Below are 22,322 nucleotides of genomic sequence, written 5' to 3'. Positions count from 1 at the left end.
GAGTATCACAGAGCTTGCAGGTATTAGAGCGGGAAAACCAGCTACAGAGATGAAGCCAAGGAGTGAGCTCTCAACTCAGGGTTACCTTAAACTGTGATCCATGGCACAGTGTGGCCACTGCTGTTTGAATAGGGACCCCACAAGTGACAGATCCGGGGAGATCCCTTGGAAGAGCAGCAGTGCACTGCTGGGTTTGGAGACTCCAGACGGGGCTGTATGCCAGAGACAGAGATGCTCAGTCACAGGCTGGGTGAGGTTGGCCCGTAGCCAGAGGCCAGGAGACAGGAGTGATTGAGCACTTTTCTCTAAGGGCACACTGAGGAATGGAGCCCCGAGCTCCCAGCTCCCCCTGGCCAGAGGTTGGGAGGCCGCCACTTTCATTCCAATCCTCATAACTCTCTGGAAAGCGTTCAGGGAACAAAAACTCCTAAGAGTGAACCAGAGCAGATTACGTAGCCAGGACCATGGCAAGGGTGGAGCAATTCCACCTCGGGCAAAGACACTTGAAAATCATGGCAACAGGCCCCTCACCCAGAAGATCAGCAAGAAATCCAGCCAAGACCAAGTTCACTTATCAAAGGGAGCACCAGAATTCCAGAGGAGGAGAAAGCAAAGCATGGAATTCATGACTTTCTCCCCATGATTCCTTAGTCTTGCAAAGTTAACTTTTTAAAATTTTTTTCTTATTCTAATTTTTTTAACTTTTACTCTTTCCTCTCTTAATATTTTTAACTAGTTTATTTTAACAATACCTTTCATTTAAAAAAATCTTTTTGAACCTTTATTATTATAGTAATATTTTATCCTTCATTGTATCTAACTTTATCTTTTGTATACACACAAGATTTTTTTCTTCTAAAAATTTTTGGGATATAACTTCTTCAAATAGATCAAAATATGCCCTAAATCTAGCACAGGACTTTGTACTGTACTGTACTGTACTTTTAACACCCTTTCTTTCCCTCACGACTTGGGGTCTCTTCTGATTTGGTAAACTCACATTTTTCTGGAATCTTTGCCACCCTTTTAGTATTTAATCTCTCCTTCATATATTCTTATCTGGATAAAATGACAAGGCAGAAAAATTTACCACAAAAAAAGAAGAATAGGCAGTACTGAATGCTAGGGACCTAATCAATAGAGACATTGGTAATATGTCAGACCTAGAGTTCAGAATAACAATTATCAAGGTGCTAGCTGGACTCAAAAAAGGCATGGAAGATACTAGAGAATCCCTGTCTGGAGAAATAAAAGCCCTTTCTGGAGAAACAAAAGAACTAAAATCTAACCAAGCAGAAATCAAAAAAGCTATTAATGAGATACAATGAAAAATGGAGGCTCTTACTGCGAGGATAAATGAGACAGAAGAAAGAAATACTGATATAGAAGACCAAATGACAGAGAATAAAGAAGCTGAGCAAAAGAGAGACAAACAACTACTGGACCATGAGGGGAGAATTTCCCTAATATGGCAAAGGGAACAAGCATCAAAACCCAAGAGGCACAGGGAACCCCCCTCAAAATAAACAAGAATAGTTCCACATGCTGTCATCTAATAGTAAAACTTACTAGTCTTAGTGACAAAGAGAAAATCCTGAAAGCAGCCCAGGACAAGAAGTCTGTAACATACAATGGTAAAAATATTAGATTGGCAGCAGACTTATCCACAGAAACCTGGCAAGCCAGAAAGAACTGGCATGATATATTCAGAACACTAAATGAGAAAAACATGCAGCCAAGAATACTATTTCCAGCTAGGCTATCATTGAAAATAGAGGGAGAGATAAAAAGCTTCCAGGACAAACAAAAACTAAAAGAATTTGTAAACACAAAAACAGTTCTACAGGAAATATTGAAAGTGGTCCTCTAAGCAAAAAGAGAGCCTAAAAGTAGTAGACTAGAAAGGAACACAGACAATATACAGTAACAGTCACCTTACAGTGAACAATGGCACTAAACTCATATCTCTCAATAGTTACCCTGAATGTAAATGGACAAAATGCCCCAACCAAAAGACACAGGTATCAGAATGGATAAAAAAATAAAATACATTGATGTGCCGTCTACAAGAAACTCATTTTAGACCCAAAGACACCTCCAGATTTAAAGTGAGGTGGTGGAAAACAATTTACCATACTAAGGAACAGCAAAAGAAAGCTGGGGTGGCAATCCTTGTATCAGATAAACTAGATTTTAAGCCAAAGACTATAATAAGAGATGCGGAAGGACACTCTATCATACTCAAAGAATCTGTCCAACAAGAAGATATAACAAATTCAAATATCTATGGCCCTAACATGGGAGCAGCCAATTATATAAACCAATTAATAACAAAATCAAAGAAACACATAGACAATGATACAATAATAGCTGGGGACTGTAACACCCCCCTCACTGAAATGGACAGATCATCCAAACAAAAGTCCAACAAGGAAATAAAGGCCTTAAATAACACACCGGACCAGATGGACATCACAGATATATTCAGAACATTCCATCCCAAAGCAACAGAGTACACATTCATCTCTAGTGCACATGGAACATTTTCCAGAATAGATCACATCCTGGGTCACAAATGAGGTCTCAACCAGTACCAAAGATGGTACCATTCCCTGCATATTTTCAGACCACAATGTTCTGAAGCTAGAACTCAATCACAAGAGGAAAGTTGAAAGAACTCAAATATATGGAGGCTAAAGAGCATCCTACTAAAGAATGAATGGGTCAACTGTACCAGGAAAAAATGGAAAATCTGAACAGACCCTAACCAGTAAGGAGATTGAAGCAGTCATCAAAAATCTCCCAAAAAACAAGAGCCCAGGGTCAGACAGCTTCCCAGCGGAATTCTACCCAACATTTAAAGAATTAATTCCTATTCTCCTGAAACTGTTCCAAAAAATAGAGATGGAAGGAAAACTTTCAAACTCATTTTATGAGGCCAGCATTACCTTGATCTCAAAACCAGACATAGATCCCATCAAAAAAGAGAATGACAGACCATTATCCTTGATGAACACTGATGTGAAAATTCTCACTAAAATACTAGCCAATATGATCCAACAGTACATTAAATGATTATTCACCATGACCAAGTGGGACTTATTCCAGGGCTGCAAGATTGGTTCAACATCTGCAAATCAATCACTGTGATACAATACATTAATGAAAGAAATAACAGGAACCATATGATACTCTCAACAGTGCTGAAAAAGCATTTGACAAAGCACAGCATCCTTTCTTGATCAAAACTCTTCAAAGTGTAGGGAAAGAGGGTATATACCTCAATATCCTCAAAGCCATCTACGAAAAACCCACCGCAAATATCATTCTCAATGGAGAAAAACTGAAAGCTTTTCTGCTAAGGTCAGGAACACGGCAGGGATGTCCATTTTCGCCACTGCTATTCGACATAGTATTAGAAGTCCTAGCCTCAGCAATCAGACAACAAAAAGAATTTAAAGGCATCCATATTGGCAAAGAAGAAGTCAAACTATCATTCTCTGCAGATGATATGATACTTTATGTGGAAAACCAAAAAGACTCCACTCCAAATCTGCTAGAACTTGTACAGGAATTCAGTAAAGTGTAAGGATATAAAATCAATTGCATTTCTGTATATCAACAACAAGACAGAAGAAAGAGAAATTAAGGAGTCAATCCCATTTACAATTGCATCCAAAACCGTAAGACACCTAGGAATAAACCTAACCAAAGAAGCAAAGCATCTGTACTCAGAAAACCATAGAGTACTCATGAAAGAAATAGAGACAGACACAAAGAAATTGAAAAATGTTCCACAATCATGGATTGGAAGAACAAATATTGTGAAAATGTCTATGCTACCTAAAGTAATCTACATGTTTAACGCAATGCCTATCAAAATACCATCCATTTTTTCACAGAAATGGAACAAATAATCCTAAAATTTATGTGGAACCAGTAAAGACCTCCTATAGCCAGACAAATGTTGAAAAAGAAAGCCAAAGTTGGTGGTATCACAATTCCGTACTTCAAGCTCTTTTACAAAGATGTCATCATCAAGACAGTATGGTACTGGCACAAAAACAGATATATAGGTCAATGGAAAAGAATAGAAAACCCAGAAATAAACCCTCAACTCTATGGTCAACACATCTTTGACAAAGCAGGAAAGAATGTCCAATGGAAAAAAGTCAGTCTCTTCAACAAATGGTATTGGGAAAATTGGACAGACACAGGCAAAAAAATGAAACTGGACCATTTCCTTTCACCACACATGAAAATAGACTCAAAATGGATAAAGGACCTCAATGTGAGAAGGGGATCCAGCCAAATACTTGAGGAGAATACAGGCAGCAACCTCTTTGACCTCAGCTGCAGCAACTTCTTCCTAGGAGCATCACCAAAGGCAAGGGAAGCAAGGGCAAAAATGAACTATTGGGACTTCATCAAGATAAAAAGCTTTGGCACAACAAAGGGAACAGTCAACAAAACCAAAAGACAACTGACAGAGTATTAGAGGATATCTTCAAACAACATATCAGATAAAGGGCTAGTATCTACCCAATCTATAAAGAACTTATCAATCTCAACACATAAGAACAAATAATCCAATCAAGAAATGGGCAGAAGACATGAACAGACATTTATGCAATGAAGACATCCAGATGGCCAACAGGCACATGAAAAAGTGCTCCACATCACTCAGCATCAGGGAAATACAAATCAAAACCACAATGAGATACCACCTCACACCAGTCAGAATGGATAAAATGAACAACTCAGGGAATGACAGATGCTGGTGAGGATGCAGAGAAAGGGGAACCCTGGTACACTATTGGTGGAAATGCAAACTGGTGCAACCACTCTGGAAAACAGCATAGAGGTTCCTCAAGAAGTTGAAAATAGAGTTACTCTATGACCCAGCAATCGCTCTACTGGGTCTTTACCCTCAAGATACAAATGTAGTGATCCGAATGGTCACATGCACCATAATGTTTATAGCAGCAATGTCCACAATAGCCAAACTATGAAAAGAACCTAGATGTCCATCAACAGATGAATGGATAAAGAAGAAGTGGTATATATATACAATGCAGCCATCAAAAGAAATGAAATCTTGCCATTTGCAATGATGTGGATGGAACTAGAGGGTATTATGGTGAGCGAAAAAAGTCAATCAGAGAAAGACAATTATCATATGATCTCCCTGATATGAGGAAGCTGAGAGACAATGTTGGGTGTTTGGGGGGTAGGGAAGGAATAAATGAAACAAGATGGGATTGGGAGGGAGACAAACCATAAGAGACACTTAACCTCCCAAAACAAACTGAGGGTTGCTGGGGGAAGGGGGATAGGGAAAGGGTGGATGGGTTATGGACATTGGGGAAGGTATGTGCTATGGTGAGTGCTGTGAAGTGTCAACCTGGCGATTCATAAACCTGTACCGCTGGCACTAATTATGCATCATATGTTAATTAAAAAATTTAAAAAATTTTTAAAAATGTTCTTAGTCCTAAACCTGGTATTTTATAATCTTAGATTGACAGTTGTTTTTTGTTTGTTTGTTTGTTTTTTAATTTGACACAGGGAGAACAAGGGAGAAAGACAGACAGCAAACACAAGCAGGGGGAACTACAGGCTTCCTGTGGAGCAGGGAGCCCCATGTGGGGCTCAATCCCAGGGCCCTGGGATCATGACTCCAGCTGAAGGCAGCCACTTAACTGACTGAGTCACCCAGGTGCCCCAGATTGACAGTTGTTGATCAGCTACTAATAATGGCCTCTTGGCCATCTTCAGGAAACAAACATCTTTAGGCCCTAAGATAAGGATTCTAGGTCAGCAGGGGTACAGTCAAGTCATTCATAAAAGAATAAACAACTCCAAATGGAAAACTTCTTCATTAAATAAAGATCACCAGTGTTTCCTGGAGGTTTTCAGATACTACGAATGTTGCACCCCATTCTATCCCTATAGAACACTCTCATTTATCCTGAATGTTCAACTTGCTAGGTACAAAACCTTTCCTGGACATTGTGGCTTGGTGGGAAGGATATCCCTGTGGAAGACTCTGCTTTTCATCTCTGGTATGTGGCAAAATGAGTTAATACCTCCAACCATGACAATGAGAGGACACCCTGTCTCTCATCATTAATTCAAGGGAGGAGAGACAAAGGGCTTTTATGAGTTTCCTATTTATCTTAACTTCTTTTCCCTATTATCAAGGTTGTTAGTATTCTCCATTTTATTTTTAATTAAAGAAATAAAGATTCTGGAAATCAACAATTCAGTTCTATGGTTAAGAGAATTTCTGTGTCAGATGCCCTATTGTGTTTCATTAATAATAGTAATTTAACAAGTTTAAGGAATGATTAATCAATCAGATTGTAAATGTGACTCTTTATTTAAATTGCTGAGATTTATCTTCTGTCAGGGTTCAAAACCAAGAATGATTCTGTAATAGCCTATTATTTTATTAGCATATGTATTTAGTTCATTGTTAAATATAATAGGCTTAAGAATTTTTATTTTATTTTTGTATGCTGAAATTTGACAACTCTAATGGATATTTCAAGGGAACACTCAGTCATTCACAAAACTTTTATTAGTTTACTTACAGTTTTGAGTAATAAGTTCAGTTTTGTACCTAGGACACTGTATATATAGGATATTGGTGTACTTGAAAGCCATAGGAAAGCAGTTTTTTTCCCATTCTACAAGTGTATCTAAAAGAGAGAAATAGGGGCGCCTGGGTGGCTCAGTGGGTTAAGCTGCTGCCTTCGGCTCGGGTCATGATCTCAGAGTCCTGGGATCGAGTCCCACATCGGGCTCTCTGCTCAGCAGGGAGCCTGCTTCCCTCTCTCTCTCTCTGCCTGCCTCTCTGCCTACATGTGATTTCTCTCTGTCAAATAAATAAATAAAAATCTTAAATAAATAAATAAATAAAAGAGAGAAATAAATATTACATGTGAATTGTTTAAATAAATGTGAAATCTCCTTTGATAACAGCATCAGTCTTCAAAAACAAAACACAAAAAACCTTTACTAATTGATCGAAAGTCTTTGCCACCTCTATCGACCTTAAATGACAATAACACAGTTATTAAGTTTCTTTTAGAATATTAAAAAATAAACAGTTTGGAATCTGATTTATTTTGCTTAAAACACTTAATTTTTTTGAATATTGCTGCTGTCATATAATCTGTTTCAATAAAATTTTTGTTGAAATTTCTATTAAAAGCAAATTCTTACTTGCATGGAGTTTCTGAAAGTCATTCAGATTGAAAGCAGTATTTTCTGCATTCATATGGCAGGTTTTTTCTTTTTTAGTCGGCTTTGTGGTGCGATTTCTTAGAACAACTGCTATGCAAAACACTTTCAATTTATCGAGGCTTACAATACTACACAGGAGGGGGCCTGGGTGGCTCAGTGGGTTAAGCTGCTGCCTTCGGCTCTGGTCATGATCTCAGGGTCCTGGGATCGAGTCCCGCATCGGGCTCTCTGCTCAGCAGGAAGCCTGCTTCCATCTCTCTCTCTGCCTGCCTCTCTGTCTACTTGTGATCTCTCTCTGTCAAATAAAAAAAAATAAAAAAAATACTACACAGGAGGAAGGCTAAAACAACTAATGAACTCAAAAAGTCAATACAGGTAACCCCTGCCCTTGAAAAGTTCATGGTGTGTCACTTTGCTTTTACTTAAGACTTGCATTAGTATCTGTTTTTGCTAACTGAAAGAAATCTAAAGAGGATTTTTGTTTTTATGAATAACCACAAAAAGTGAAAATAGCATTCTGAATTTGTTTTGCAGTGAGCTATTAGAAGAGGAAGCAGTGCACATAAGTGGTGAAAGTGGCTCCACAAAGTTCTTTCCTGGGGTATACTCAATATACATCTAGCCACCCCAGCTTTGAACTGTATGGGATTTGTGCTTTATCTTGATTTATTTTGAACATAAGTTATCAAAAAACCCGAAGAGAGGTTATTTTTTGGGCTGGAAATGCTCAAAATTTCTTATGTATAAATTAAAGTAATTGTTTCTTGCTTTAGGTCATTTTGGCTTACAAAAGGTTTCATAGGAATTCCTTACTTCCAGATAGCTGGGAAAACCTGTACACTAAATTAGAAACAAAAATGAAGAAAATAAAAGCAAAATGGAGAGCACTGAAAGCAACATTCATGTCATGCTCTTTAGGGTAGAATACAACATGATAGCCTATGGTTTGTGAAACAAAGTGATTAAACTGAGGATATATAATTTCTAAATTTTAATGCAAGGAAAAACAAAGTATTTCCAATTTCTTTGGGATTGTCTTTAACTTCATTTGGTTTGAACCATGCTTTAAACATCTTATCAAGTGGCTCCTGAGTGGCTCAACAGTTAAGCAGCTGCCTTCAGCTCAGGTCATGATCTCAGGGTCCTGAGATCCAGCACTGCACGGGGCTCCCTACTCAATGGGCAACCTGCTTCTCCCTTTCCACCACTTGTGCTCTCTTGTTTGTTCTCTCTCTCTTAAATAAATAAAATCTAAATAAATATATTACCAAACCACAGTATAAGCAGTTTCAATAAGACATTCATCAATATTGTGCCTTAAAACTGCACTAGGTGACTGATGTCAGCCTTCTGCGACCTCAGGGAGAAACCAAGAGCAAGAACTAGAAAGCCAGTTAAATGGATGCATGTAGGCAATATTTTTGAACAATCAGATGTGACAGAAACATACTGTATTAAGACGACCTAATGGTCTTTCTCATGTCTATGTGGAAATCAGTAAATAAGCCTTACAGAGCAAATTATACCTATGATATACCTTGGAGAAGTGCTTTCAGGCATTTATAGCCCTTCCCCTTTTTGCACATAATTCCCTATAAATGGACAAGCTTCAAAGCAGTTCTTTCAGAGCAATATGAAATACTGTCTCCTCGGTATTTTTTAATCAGTGATTTTAATCCTCAGTAAGACCATTAAGCATTTACTAACCTATTTTGACATTGCCTTTTTTAGTCAACAATTTGGGAACCACAAAGGGACCCCAGAAGAGATGCCACATTCTTCCCTGAACTCCATGAGAAACTGGAGACGTGGTCCCAGCACCAGTCCCTTGGGTTCACCTGACTTGTATGGAGCCAAGGTGACTGGGTAAACCCTTTCTGGGAACCCTACCTCCCTATGTGGTAGAAATTCCAGAGACTTATTTTTTGTTTACTTTTTCTTATGAAGTCAGGAAATGATCATATTCTGTGTATGACACAGTTTTCAGATCTTATCTTTGTTGGCTCCATTCTGTGTAGAGTACAGGTGGCACATCTGTTGGAGGAATGAATCCTCATCCCAGAAATTTAAAAATTTTTAAATTTTTTCACAGTATTGCCAATTTGAATGCTCGGTACTACAATTACATAGATAAGATTCTGAATGAATTGGAAGACAAGAGACATTAGCTCCTCTCATCAAAGAGTTGTGGAGGTTAACCTCATGCCATGTAGCAGTCCCATAGGGATTCTAATTTGTGATACAAATTATTTAGTTTCTCTGACAGGGAATGCATATGAGAGCTGGATACTCAGCTTTCTGAGCACTTTTGATACAGCTAGACTCAACCAAGAGATAACTGAGACACAAAGTAACTACTATCAACCAACACCAGGATGACACCTGGAGGAATGGGATCCCTCTCATCAATACATGAACTAAAATCCCTTAGGTAGTGCTGAACACCAAAACCCACTAGGATGGGAGATAAACCATCACAATAGGAGATATGGGATGGAGAACCACCTTCCTAGACTCTAGCTGCATTCATCCTTAACACACATGGATCATAAACTTTCAAGTTCATTAAAAAAATAGAAAATTATACTAGGGATAATTTTAACACCCAAGGGGCCTAAATGAGGATACTTTGAAGTACCTAATTAGTTTATATGCCCATCTAATTCAAAAGAGCCAGCTATTCAACTAAACAACCAAGTGGGAGGCATAGACTGGTATTTGGAAGCTTCTAAGAAAACACTGACATGATGCTATCTATGTAACTATTAAGAAACTTTCTGAAATAGTGACAAAATTGAGCTCAAAATGAACAACTCCTGAAGTAATTCTAAATGCTTCATCTCCTACTTATTCTTTAAATGAGCTTCTAGGGAACTAAGCATTAAAATCAAAGCCCCATCTCCTCACCATACTTAGAGCTCCATCGTCAAGAGTTGGCCAGATTGGAGGTGATATTCAGAGCCTGGTAGCAATTTTTTAAGGCTTTCTCCCCTAAGTTGAAATTAGAACTATGTACTCAGAGGGGAAGAAGCAAACCAGATGGATAAATCAACCTAGAATGTCATTTAATTTGCAACCCAAGTCCTTGAAGGGTTAAAAGCAACTGCCCTTACCTTACAAATCTTTGCAAAACTAGTAATATGGCCCCAGAAATAATTCAAAGTTCTTCAATCTGTCATTTTCACTAATCTCCAGAACTCCCCTATTTATCTCAAAAGCCTTATAACCTCTTTGGGAACTCTTATCTAGAGCATTTCTTATTCCTAAAACTGAAAGGGAAAACAAAGAAAAAGAAACCTCTTTTTTTTTTAAATGCAAATGGCTTTAGAAGCTCCCTTGCCCAAAATCTAGCCCAAAGTTTCCTTCAGGTTACTTGTCAAGGATAAATACAAATCTAAAGTGATCTCTCCACAGATGTTAATGGAAGAAGGATTTAGCCATCTGAACAGGTGACTTTAAATTATTCTATCTGCCAGAAAACCAGTCTGGAGCCAACTCTTGTTTTATAAACTAGAGTTCTGCCTTACCATTCTGGTTTCATGGCTGAAAATTTTAAACCATAATTATAAGGTGCTTGTTTGTGTCTGTCAGCACATATTATAAGTATGTGGTATTTTCTACTGTCATATGGGTTTTTTTAATTATTATTAATTTATTTATTTTCAGAAAAACAGTATTCATTATTTTTTCACCACACCCAGTGCTCCATGCAAGCTGTGCCCTCTATAATACCCACCACCTGCTACCCCAACCTCCCACCCCCCCGCCACTTCAAACCCCTCAGATTGTTTTTCAGAGTCCATAGTCTCTCATGGTTCACCTCCCCTTCCAATTTACCCAAATTCCCTACTCCTCTCTAACACCCCTTGTCCTCCATGCTATTGGTTATGCTCCACAAATAAGTGAAACCATATGATAATTGACTCTCTCTGCTTGACTTATTTCACTCAGCATAATCTCTTCCAGTCCCGTCCATATTGCTACAAAAGTTGGGTATTCATCCTTTCTGATGGAGGCATAATACTCCATAGTGTATATGGACCACATCTTCCTTATCCATTCATCCGTTGAAGGGCATCTTGGTTCTTTCCATAGTTTGGCAACCGTGGCCATTGCTGCTATAAACATTGGGGTACAGATGGCTCTTCTTTTCACGACATCTGTGTCTTTGGGGTAAATACCCAGGAGTGCAATTGCAGGGTCATAGGGAAGCTCTATTTTTAATTTCTTGAGGAATCTCCACACTGTTCTCCAAAGAGGCTGCACCAACTTGCATTCCCACCAACAGTGTAAGAGGGTTCCCCTTTCTCCACATCCTCTCCAACACATGTTGTTTCCCGTTTTGTTAATTTTGGCCATTCTAACTGGTGTAAGGTGATATCTCAATGTGGTTTTAATTTGAATCTCCCTGAGGGCTAAAGATGATGAGCATTTTTTCATGTGTCTGATAGCCATTTGTATGTCCTGATTGGAGAAGTGTCTGTTCATATCTTCTGCCCATTTTTTGATGTGTTTGTCTGTTTCATGTGGGTTGAGGTCATATGGTTTTGCCAAAACTAATTTGTTAATGAGGTCTATTTAACTGCCTTATAAGCACTTATATAAATCTCAAAATACAATAGCACTAACCCAAATTAGTTCCAAGCTCACATGATTTAAGATTAATCTTTAACAAAGCTAACTGAAATGTGTTAGTTTAATTAAAAGACATGGGGTTTTAGAACTGTCAGCATTAGAACTAATACTTTTGATCTACCTAGGTTTGCTACAGTCAAATAAACTCAGGTTACCCGTGTTACATTATTTGTCAACAAGAACAACAACTTAAGGATGATGGTTAGCTGACATTTTCATGACTAAACATAATTATTAAGAACAAGTGAATTAAACAGAGAATTAAATTTTATGAATTTTTAGCAATATTGGTGTCCACTTAAATAGTTTTCCCAAATCTTTTCTTTTTGGTTACTTAAAACCTTAGAGTTTTGCTAAGATAAGCTGTATGATGGATAGTCATTAAATATCTAGATCCATTTCCAAATAAGAAAAAACACTGAAATACAGTCATCAAACATAGGCTTAATCTACTTTTGGCTTCCTATTACAGAGAAATTAAAAATACTTGGACCAGTTAATTAAAACACTTTGTTCTCTATTGAAGGACTGTACTGTGAAGAATCATAGTTTCTAAAAATTATGAAATATAATCATGAATTTTCAATCTAACAAATCCTAATGTAATTGTTCACAATTACTTACTACTTCATTTTCACTAAAAACTACAGTTTCTAAGAGTTAAGCATTGTACTAAAGGTAATTGATACTACTGGAAAATAATAAGGGAAATAATCATATGCAAGGAAGATCAAATATGTGTGTTTGCTTAAAAAGGGGGGTATGAAGAATGGGAATACACTTTAGGTCTAGAGGGTAAAACACTAAGTGAAATAAGTCAGAGAAAGACAAACACCATATGATTTTACTCATATGTGGAATTTAGGAAAGAAAACATATGAACAAATTAAAAAGAAAAGTAAAAGGTTAGTTAACTGGGAGAAGAGTCAAGATGGCTGAGAGGAGTAGACTGAGATGACATCAGGTCTCAGGAGATCAGCTAGGTAGTTATCAAACCATTCTGAACACCTACAAATGCAACAGTAGATCAAACAGAAGAGCAGCAATTCTAGAAACAGAAAATTGACCACTTTCTGAAAGGTAGGACGTATGGAGAAGTGAATATGAAGTGAAGGGAAGATAGACCATAAGGGAAGGGGCTGGATCCCATCAAGCAGTAGAGCAATGGAGCACAAAATCAGAACTTTTAAAAGTCTGCTCCACTGAAGGACATCGCTCCAGAGGCCAAGCAAGGGTGGAGCACTTGTGGGGACAATGGAGTCTCAGGTCCCATGGGGTCACAGAAGGATTGGGGGTGTCTCAATGTAGCAGAGCTTGCAGGTATTGGAGCAGGGAAGCCAACTACAGAGACAGAGCTGAGGAGTGAGCTTTCAGCTCCAGGTTACCTTAAACTGTGATCCACAGCACAGTGAGACCACTGCTCTTTGAGCAGGGACCCCATAAGTGGCAGATCCAGGGAAACCCACCTTCCTTCTCTGGAGGCAGGAATATTCTGGGTTTGAAGACCCCAGACAGGGCTGTGTGCCAGAGACAGAAAAGCTTGGTCACAGGCCAGGTAAGCTCAGAGCATGGTTGGAGACCAGGGAGACAGAAGTGATGGAGAACTTTTCTCCAATGGCACACTGAGGAGTGGGGCCCTGACCTCTGGGCTCCTCCAGGCTGGAGAATGGGAGGCCGTCATTTTCATTTCCATCTCCCAGAGCTCTCCAGAAAGTGTTCAGGGAACAAAAGCTCCTGAGAGTGAACCCAAGCAGATTATTTAGCCCCGCCTCTGGCAAGGGCAGCAAAATTCTGCCTGGGGCAAAGGCATTTGAGAATCTCTATAACAGGCCCCTCACCCAGAAGATCAGCAAGAACATCCACCCAAACCAAGCTCACCAATCAAGGAGAACAGCAGAATTCCAGAGGAGGGGAAAGCAAAGCATGGAATTCATGGCTTTCTAGCCATGATTCTTTAGTCTTGCAAAGGTAATTAATTTTTAAAAAAATTTTTCTTACTCTATTTTTTTAACTTTTCCTCTTTCCTCTTTTAACGTTTTTTATCTGTACCTATTTTTATACCTTTCTAAAACATTTTAACAATACCTTTATAAAGCAGTTCTTTTTAAACCTTCATTATTATAGAAATATTTTATCCTTCATTGTATCTAACTTTATTTTTTGTATACCATGGTTTTTTCTTCTAAAATATTTTTGGGATACAACTTCTTCTAATAGATCAAAATATACCATAAAACTAGCACAGGGCTTTATTCTAGTTTGCAGTCTGAGCAAATCTCCTCCACTTTCTTTTTCTTTCTTTTTCCAAACAACTTATCTTATCAACTCCTTTTTTAGAATTTTTTTTAAAAAAATTCATCTTTAAAGTCATATTCCATCCCTTCATAGTCTTTACCATTATTTTTGTATATATACATAAATTTTTCTTTCTATAAAATTTTGGAAGGTAGTTTCTTCTAAGAGACCAAAATATACCCCAAATCAAGTGGGTGGCTCTGTTCTATTCACTAGTCATATATATATATATTTTTTTCTTTTTTATTCCTTTTTCTCCCCTCAGTTTTGGATCTCTTTTGATTTGGTTAGCATACATTTTTCTGGGGTCTTTGCCACTCTTTTAGTATTTTATTCTCTCATTACTATATTCTTCTCTGGATAAAATGACAAGGCAGAAAAACTCACCACACACACACACAAAAAGAACAAGAGTCAGTACCAAAGGCTAGGGACATAATCAATATGGACATTGGTAATATGTCAGATCTAGAGTTCAGAATGATGATCTTCAAGGTGCTAGCTGGGCCCAAAAAAGGCATGGAAGATATTGGAGAAACCCTGTCTGGAGAAATAAAAGCCCTTTTTGGAGAAATAAAAGAACTAAAATCTAACCAAGTTGAAACCAAAAATCTATTAATGAGGTATAATAAAAAATGGAAACTCTTACTGCTAGGATAAATGAGACAGAAGAGAGACTTAGTGATATAGAAGACCAAATGATGGAGAATAAAAGGTTGAGCAAAAGTGAGACAATTACTGGACCATAAAGGGAGAATTTGAGAGATAAGTGATACCACAAGATGAAACAATATTAGAATAATTGGGATCCCAGGAGAAGAAAGGGGGGCAGAAGATATATTGAGCAAATTATAGTAGAGAATTTCCCTAATATGGCAAAGGGAACAAGCATCAAAATCCAGGAGGCACAGACCACCCCCCTCAAAATAAATAAAAATAGGTACACACCCTGTCATCTAATAGTAAAACTTACTAATCTTAGTGACAAAGAGAAAATCCTGAAAGCAGCACAGGACAAGAAGTCTGTAACATACAATGGTAGAAATATTAGATTGGCAGCAGACTTATCCACAGAGACCTGGCAGGCCAGAAAGAACTGGCATGATATATTCAGAGCACTAAATAAGAAAAACACACAGCCAAGAATACTCTATCCAGCTAGGCTATCATTGAAAATAGAAGGAGAGATTAAAAGTTTCCAGGAAAAACAAAAATTAAGAGAGTTTTTAAACACCAAACCAGCCCTACAGGAAATATTGAAAGGGGGGTTTTCTAAGTAAAGAGAGAGCCTAAAAGTAGTAGACCAGAAAGGAACAGAGACAATATATACTAAAAATCACCTGACAGGCAATACAATGGCACTAAATTCATATCTTTCAATAGTTACCCTGAATGTAAATGGGCTAAATGCCTCAATCAAAAGACACAGGTATCAGAATTGATTAAAAAAAAGATCTATTGATATGCTGTCTACAAGAAACTCATTTTAGACCCAAAGACACCTCCAGATTTAAAGTGAGGGGGTGGAAAACAATTTACCACACTAAGAAACATCAAAAGAAAGCTGGGGTGGCAATCCCTATATCAGATAAACTAGATTTTAAGCCAAAGACAATAATAAGAGATGAGAAAGGACACTCTATCATACTTAAAGGCTCTGTCCAACAAGAAGATCTAACAATTTTAAATATCTATGCCCCTAACATGGGAGCAGCCAACTATATAAACCAATTAATAAGAAAATCAAAGAAACACATAGACAATGATATAATAAGAGTAGGGGACTTTACCAGCCCCCTCACTGAAATGGAAAGATCATCCAAGCAAAAGATCAACAAGGAAATAAAGGCCTTAAATGACACACTGGACCAGATGGACATCACAGATATATTCAGAACATTCCATCCCAAAGCAGCAGAATACACATTCTTCTCTAGTGCACATGGAACATCCTCCAGAATAGATCACATCCTGGGTCACAAATAAGGTCTCAACTGGTACCAAAAGATTGGGATCATTCCCTGCATATTTTCAGACCACAATGCTCTGAAGCTAGAACTCAATCACAAGAGGAAAGTTGGAAAGAACTCAAATACATGGAAGCTAAAAAGCATCGTACTAAACAATGAAGGAGTCAACCAGGATATTAAAGAAGAATTGAAAAAATTCATGGAAACAAATGATAATGAAAACACAACGGTTCAAAATCTGTGGGACACAAAAGGCAGTCCTGAGAGGAAAGTACATAGTGATATAAGCCTTTCTCAAGAAACAAGGTCTCCAACACACAACCTAACCCTATATCTAAAGGAGTTGGAGAAAGAACAACAAAGAAAGCCTAAACCCAGCAGGAGAAGAGAAATCATAAAGATCAGAACAGAAATTAATGAAATAGAAACCAAAAGAACAGTAGAACAAATCAATGAAACTAGGAGCTGGTATGTGCTATGGTGAGTTCTGTGAAGTTTGTAAGCCTGATGATTCACAGACCTGTACACCTGGGGCAAATACTACATTATATGCTAATTTTAAAAATACTTAAAAAATAAATAAAATAAATTTTTAAAAAGCTGAATTAACTCTAGAGAACAAACTGATGGTTATCAGTAGGGGGGTGGGTGGGTTACAGAGGTGATAAGGGATTAAGCAGAACATTTATCCTGATGAGCACTGAATGATGCATATAATTGTTGAATCTCTATCTTATATACCTGATAACTAATATAACACTGTATGTTAATTATATTGTGATCTAAAAATAAATATTTTTTAAAAGAATGGCAATATATTTTTATTGAGAGTAAAGAAAACAATTTTGTCCTAAAATGGGACTGGTTATAGAGTTTTCTCTAAACAAGAAAACTTGGGGAAAAATCTAAATGTAAAAATGTTACAGAAAGTTTGTGAGAAAGGAATCTTTAGAAAAGGACTTTTTGCATGGTCAGGACTGATTAATTCTGTAATAAGTAAGTTTTAATATCAAAAGTAGAGTGATGTAAGATTGGAATTTGGTTTTGTTTTCTGCTAAAGTGATATATTTTTCTTAGATTATTGGTTTAGTTTTCATAAGAAATTGTAAACAAATGTTTTTCTTTGACTTTAATGTGTAACCTACTTAGAAACATAAAGTATCTATGTTTTGTTTTTAAATCTTTGATTTCTTAATTTTCTTAATGTTTCAAAGAGCTAAGTTTGCTAACAACTTGTAACCTATATTTGCCTTTAGAATCGCTACCATCTTGGTTAGATAGTTATTAACCATGCAATTACCTGTAATTTTTTTTTCTTGTCTGAAATATTTTTTTTCCAATTTATTTATTTTCAGAAAAACAGTATTCATTATTTTTTCACCACACCCAGTGCTCCATGCAAGACGTGCCCTCTATAATACCCACCACCTGCTACCCCAACCTCCCACCCCCCCGCCACTTCAAACCCCTCAGACTGTTTTTCAGAGTCAATAGTCTCTCATGGTTCACCTCCCCTTCCAATTTACCCAAATTCCCTACTCCTCTCTAACACCCCTTGTCCTCCATGCTATTGGTTATGCTCCACAAATAAGTGAAACCATATGATAATTGACTCTCTCTGCTTGACTTATTTCATTCAGCATAATCTCTTCCAGTCCCGTCCATGTTGCTACAAAAGTTGGATATTCATCCTTTCTGATGGAGGCATAATACTCCATAGTGTATATGGACCACATTATTTAGGCATGTGCTATTAAATTTTTTTAATATTAAAAAATCTTTTTGACAAACTTTCCAATCTTCAAATTCTAAATAAATTCTTTTTAACAAATTAAGTTTGTTTACTTGGGAACTACATGGGAAGCACTGTCAGATAAGACATGATAAAACTTTTTAGGTTATACTGTATAGGTAAATGCTATTACTATAACTGCTCCAGAAATTATATGAAATTCCTTAAGTTCTGATATGTCCTAGTATAATGTCATCATTTGAATTCTAATTACTGAGGCATTGTATGTCATGTTAACAATCTCTTTGTAAACTGCATTACAATGAACTCTCATTGCATCTTTAACCCTGGTCATTTCTTAGTTTGTCATTTACAGTTATTGTTTGACTCTGAACCTCTTGCAAATGTGTTTCAGCTTTAAGGAGATTAATGGAAAGGACTTTTGACACATAAGGATCTGATACTCTTAAGATCATTAGGTTAAACTAAGTAAGAATTTCTGAAACTAGTGGGAACACTTGACTCAAACACAGCAAGAATTAGTAACATGGGACTTAACTGACTGAACCACACAGGCATCCCTATAACCATACAGTTTGAAGGAACTAAGGTTGACTTCATGGAACCAAGAAAGCCCCTTGGAAAAAATCAGACTTCTACCTTACTTACAATGTTCTTGAGAGCCTCACCAGGTAAGCAAGGAAGGTCACTTCCTGGCAGACTTAGTAACCTCAGAATATTTGGGATATCTTGAGAAGGGAGGAAGTAAGCCAAATCTATAGGTATTTTAGTTAAGTCTAAGACAAGTATTTGGCTTGGCTTCTTAACTTCTGAGGGTTATTAAAAGTTTAATCTGATATTCCTTGTTATAAATTCTAGCAAAGTTGATTTAAATAAAAAGCTATATGGTCAATCACTATTCTTTATTTTTAAGATTTTATTTATTTATTTATTTGACAGACAGAGATCACAAGTAGGCAGAAAGGCAGGCAGAGAGAGAGGAGGAAGCAGGCTTCCTGCCGAGCAGAGAGCTCAATGTGGGGCTTGATCGCAGGACCCTGGGATCATGACCTGAGCTGAAAGCGGAGGCTTTAACCCACTGAGTCACCCAGGTGCCCCAGTCAATCACTATTCTTACTGCACTTATGTAAGTAATCAGGCCAAGTATTTTGGAACTGGACTTATTTTTAAACAAATTAGTCTCAATTCAGGTATCTTTGGTAGAAATAAGGGTGATTTTACAGGGAAACATTATGCTTCAGTAACATATCTATTTCTGATTAACTTTCTCTGAATGTTTATTTTTTGCCTACAAAATGGGTCTGGGTCCTGAATTCTTCTGATTTCCTTGGATACCTGGCTATGACTCTCCAAATTAAGGTTTCCAACTTAGTCTCATTCCTTTTTCTTCATTTTTTAAAATTTGCACTTGTAAAAAAGTTTTTATTTTAGGGACACCTGAGAGGCTCAGTCAGTTAAGTGTCTTCCTTCAGCTCAGGTCATGATCCCAGTGTCCTGGGATGGAGCCCCACATTGGGCTCCCTACTCAGTGGGAAGTCTGCTTCTCCCTCTCCTATTCTCCCTACTTGTGCACTCTCTGTCTGTCAAAATAAATGAATAAGATCTTTTTAAAAAGTTTTTATTTTAATTCCAGTTAGTGAACATAGATTGTTTTATTAGTTTCGAGTGTACAATTTAGTGATTCAACTCTTCTGTTCATCACCCTGTGCTCATCACAGTAAATGCCCTCTTTATTCCCCATCACCTATTTAACCCATGCACTCCCCTCATTCTTTTGACTTGGAATCACTAAAAACAATAACTGCCCTTTTTTCCCTGAAGCCCTGCAAACTGAAGCTATACAACTTGAGGTCAATTTCAGAGAAACTGCCACAACAGCACATGTATACATGGACTCTATGGTTATTGCTGTTTGGGCCACTCGGAAAAAAAAACAAAAACACTCAAACAGCAGATTAGGAAAATCTGTCAGATTGCCATTGTCTGCTCTCACTCCATCTGAAGATATTTTGACCCTGACATTTAGTGATCTCACTTGCAGTACTCAGAATGCAGATACTAGGTTTCTAATTTGCTCCAATTTAGCTTATGTTTTACTTTTGTTTCCATAAGAAATGCCTCTTATTAATTTCCTGAACTTTGAGAGCCCAGTTGAAGGACAACCTGCTAAAATGAGACAACTGTTTAACTGAACTGACCTTTTCTCAAGAATAAGACTGGTTCATAAGATATGGAGCAGACTTATTACCTAAGGTCTAGCTACTAGGGAACAATGTTGATCTGTAATATTTTACTTAACACACAAAATTTTGTCAAAAGGGTAGAATGCTAATTTGTAACCATACCACAAGGACTTTTCAATGAAAACTTATTCCAGTTATGTGATGGATTAGGATGGATAATTCAGTTATGGCAGATTAAGTCAGAGGATTCCATTATGCTGGGAATAACCTAATTAAACCAACTATCTGCCTAAAGTGACCCAACACCCAGTATCAGGGAAATATTTAGTTAAATGATTTAGTTCTGAAACTCTTGGCTTAAATATATTCTAAAATTTCTGGCTATGATATTAACCTTTTTACTGTTAACATGATGCCTGTATGAATTGTTAGCATTTTGTATGTCACAGTCTACACAGACCAACACTAAGCTATTAATAGTAAAACAGGTAGACACTATACATAACGTATAATTCTCTACAAAAGGTTGACAATTTATACCTAGACACAGTGGAACATCTCAGGCTATAAAAGTCCTCAGCTTGAGCAAATTTAGAAGTTTAGAGATGGTTACCCTTTTTAGGACATGCTTGCCTCACATATATCAGAACAACTAGGAATGAACCTTCCTAGTGCTATGGGACAAAGAGATACTTGGCCAACATTGTCTCCCATAGGTTACAATATGACCCAAAGAAGGAAATGTGTCAGCCTCTTATGTCCTCTCAAGTGACTGCAGAAAGAAACTCAAAATGAGAAAAACCAGAAAACCAGTTAAGTGGAGGCATGCAGTCAATATTTTTGAACAATCGGTTATGATAGAAACATAATGTATTAAGATGACCTAATGGTCTTTCACATGTCTATGTGGAAATCAATACACCTCAGTTTTTACAACAAAACAAATCATACTTTGAAATGCTCAATTATACCTTGGAGACCTGTTCCCAAGCATGCATACCTCCTCCCCCTTTCCAATATAATCCCCTGTGAACTCAACTTTAGAGCAGTTCTTTCAGAGCAATCTGAAATACTGTCCGCCAGACTATTAGTCCTCAGTAACACAACAAATAAAGCATTTACTAACCTTCTTTGAGGTTAGCTTTTTTTTTCCATCAACAATACCTAATTGAAAATGTAATTCATTCAATTCAGGAAATTATTGGGTCTGTTGCTCACAAAATATGGAAACACATAATCATAATTGCATAGTTTAAGGTCATAAAAGGCATCTGGTCTCAATCTCCAGTATATAAAGTGATTGAATGTGTTCATTGAAGAGTTGTGTTCCTTATTGTCTTGGAAGTATCACTTTTTTTGGTAATCAAAGATAAATAATATTTCCTTTTTTCTGTACAAGCAATAAATATTTTATTAAAAGCTTTGTAAGAGAAATATATTATTTTCTTTATAATCAATTGTATTAAGGATATTTTGTAAAAATCACTTGTGAAATTCTTATTTAAATAAATAGCTTCTTCCTCATGCCAAGTAATTTAAATACTTGAAATATGTTAAAACTTTTTAAAAAAATTTTTTTAAAAGATTTTACTTATTTATTTGACAGACACAGTGAAAGAAGGAACACAAGCAGGCAGCGGGGGTAGGAGAGAAAGAAGCAGGCTTCCTGCCAAGCAGGGAGCCCAACACGGAGTTCGATCCTGAAGGCAGACACTTACTGACTGAGCCACCCAGGTGCCCCAATTTAAAACGTTTTAAAACAACTGATTTATTCCTGTATCAATGAAATCAATGATATACTCTTTCAATTTTCTTAAAATAATAGAATAATTACTCTAAAATCTGTGTTTTGTTTGCCACAGGCAAAATGGACCAGTTTTAATAAAAAATAGAATAAATCCAAATAGGTAATTTGGGTAATTCTGACCATAAAACAGGAAAAAACAAAACAGAAAAAGCAAACAAACCGACAATCACACTTTTTCTTAGTATTTTTTTCATTCTGGCAGTATATGAAGTATAATCATAAAGACAGAATATGTATATATGTACATACATATGTATATAGATATACACAAATGTTTTTATATAAAATAAGTTCAGTACTTCAAAGAGACAATCTTTGAAGTCTCTGTATGCCTTCTAAAGAAAAAAATATATTTTGAACAAAGGAGTTAATTCCTTGGTAATATCTTATAAATCAGTGGCATGTGCTGGCTTTGTCATTCACATTTT

General features: G+C 36.9%; 1 long non-coding RNA gene across 1 annotated transcript in view; it reads right to left on the bottom strand.

Moving 5' to 3' along the window:
* The window catches only part of LOC122897453, a 56,477-nt gene that overhangs the window by 19,323 nt on the left and 14,832 nt on the right, over positions 1-22,322 (bottom strand). The window lies entirely within an intron of this gene.

The sequence above is a fragment of the Neovison vison genome, chromosome X, assembly GCF_020171115.1.
Source record: "Neovison vison isolate M4711 chromosome X, ASM_NN_V1, whole genome shotgun sequence".
Taxonomy (NCBI): Eukaryota; Metazoa; Chordata; class Mammalia; order Carnivora; family Mustelidae; genus Neogale; species Neogale vison.
This window is presented reverse-complemented; position numbering and strand designations above follow the sequence as displayed.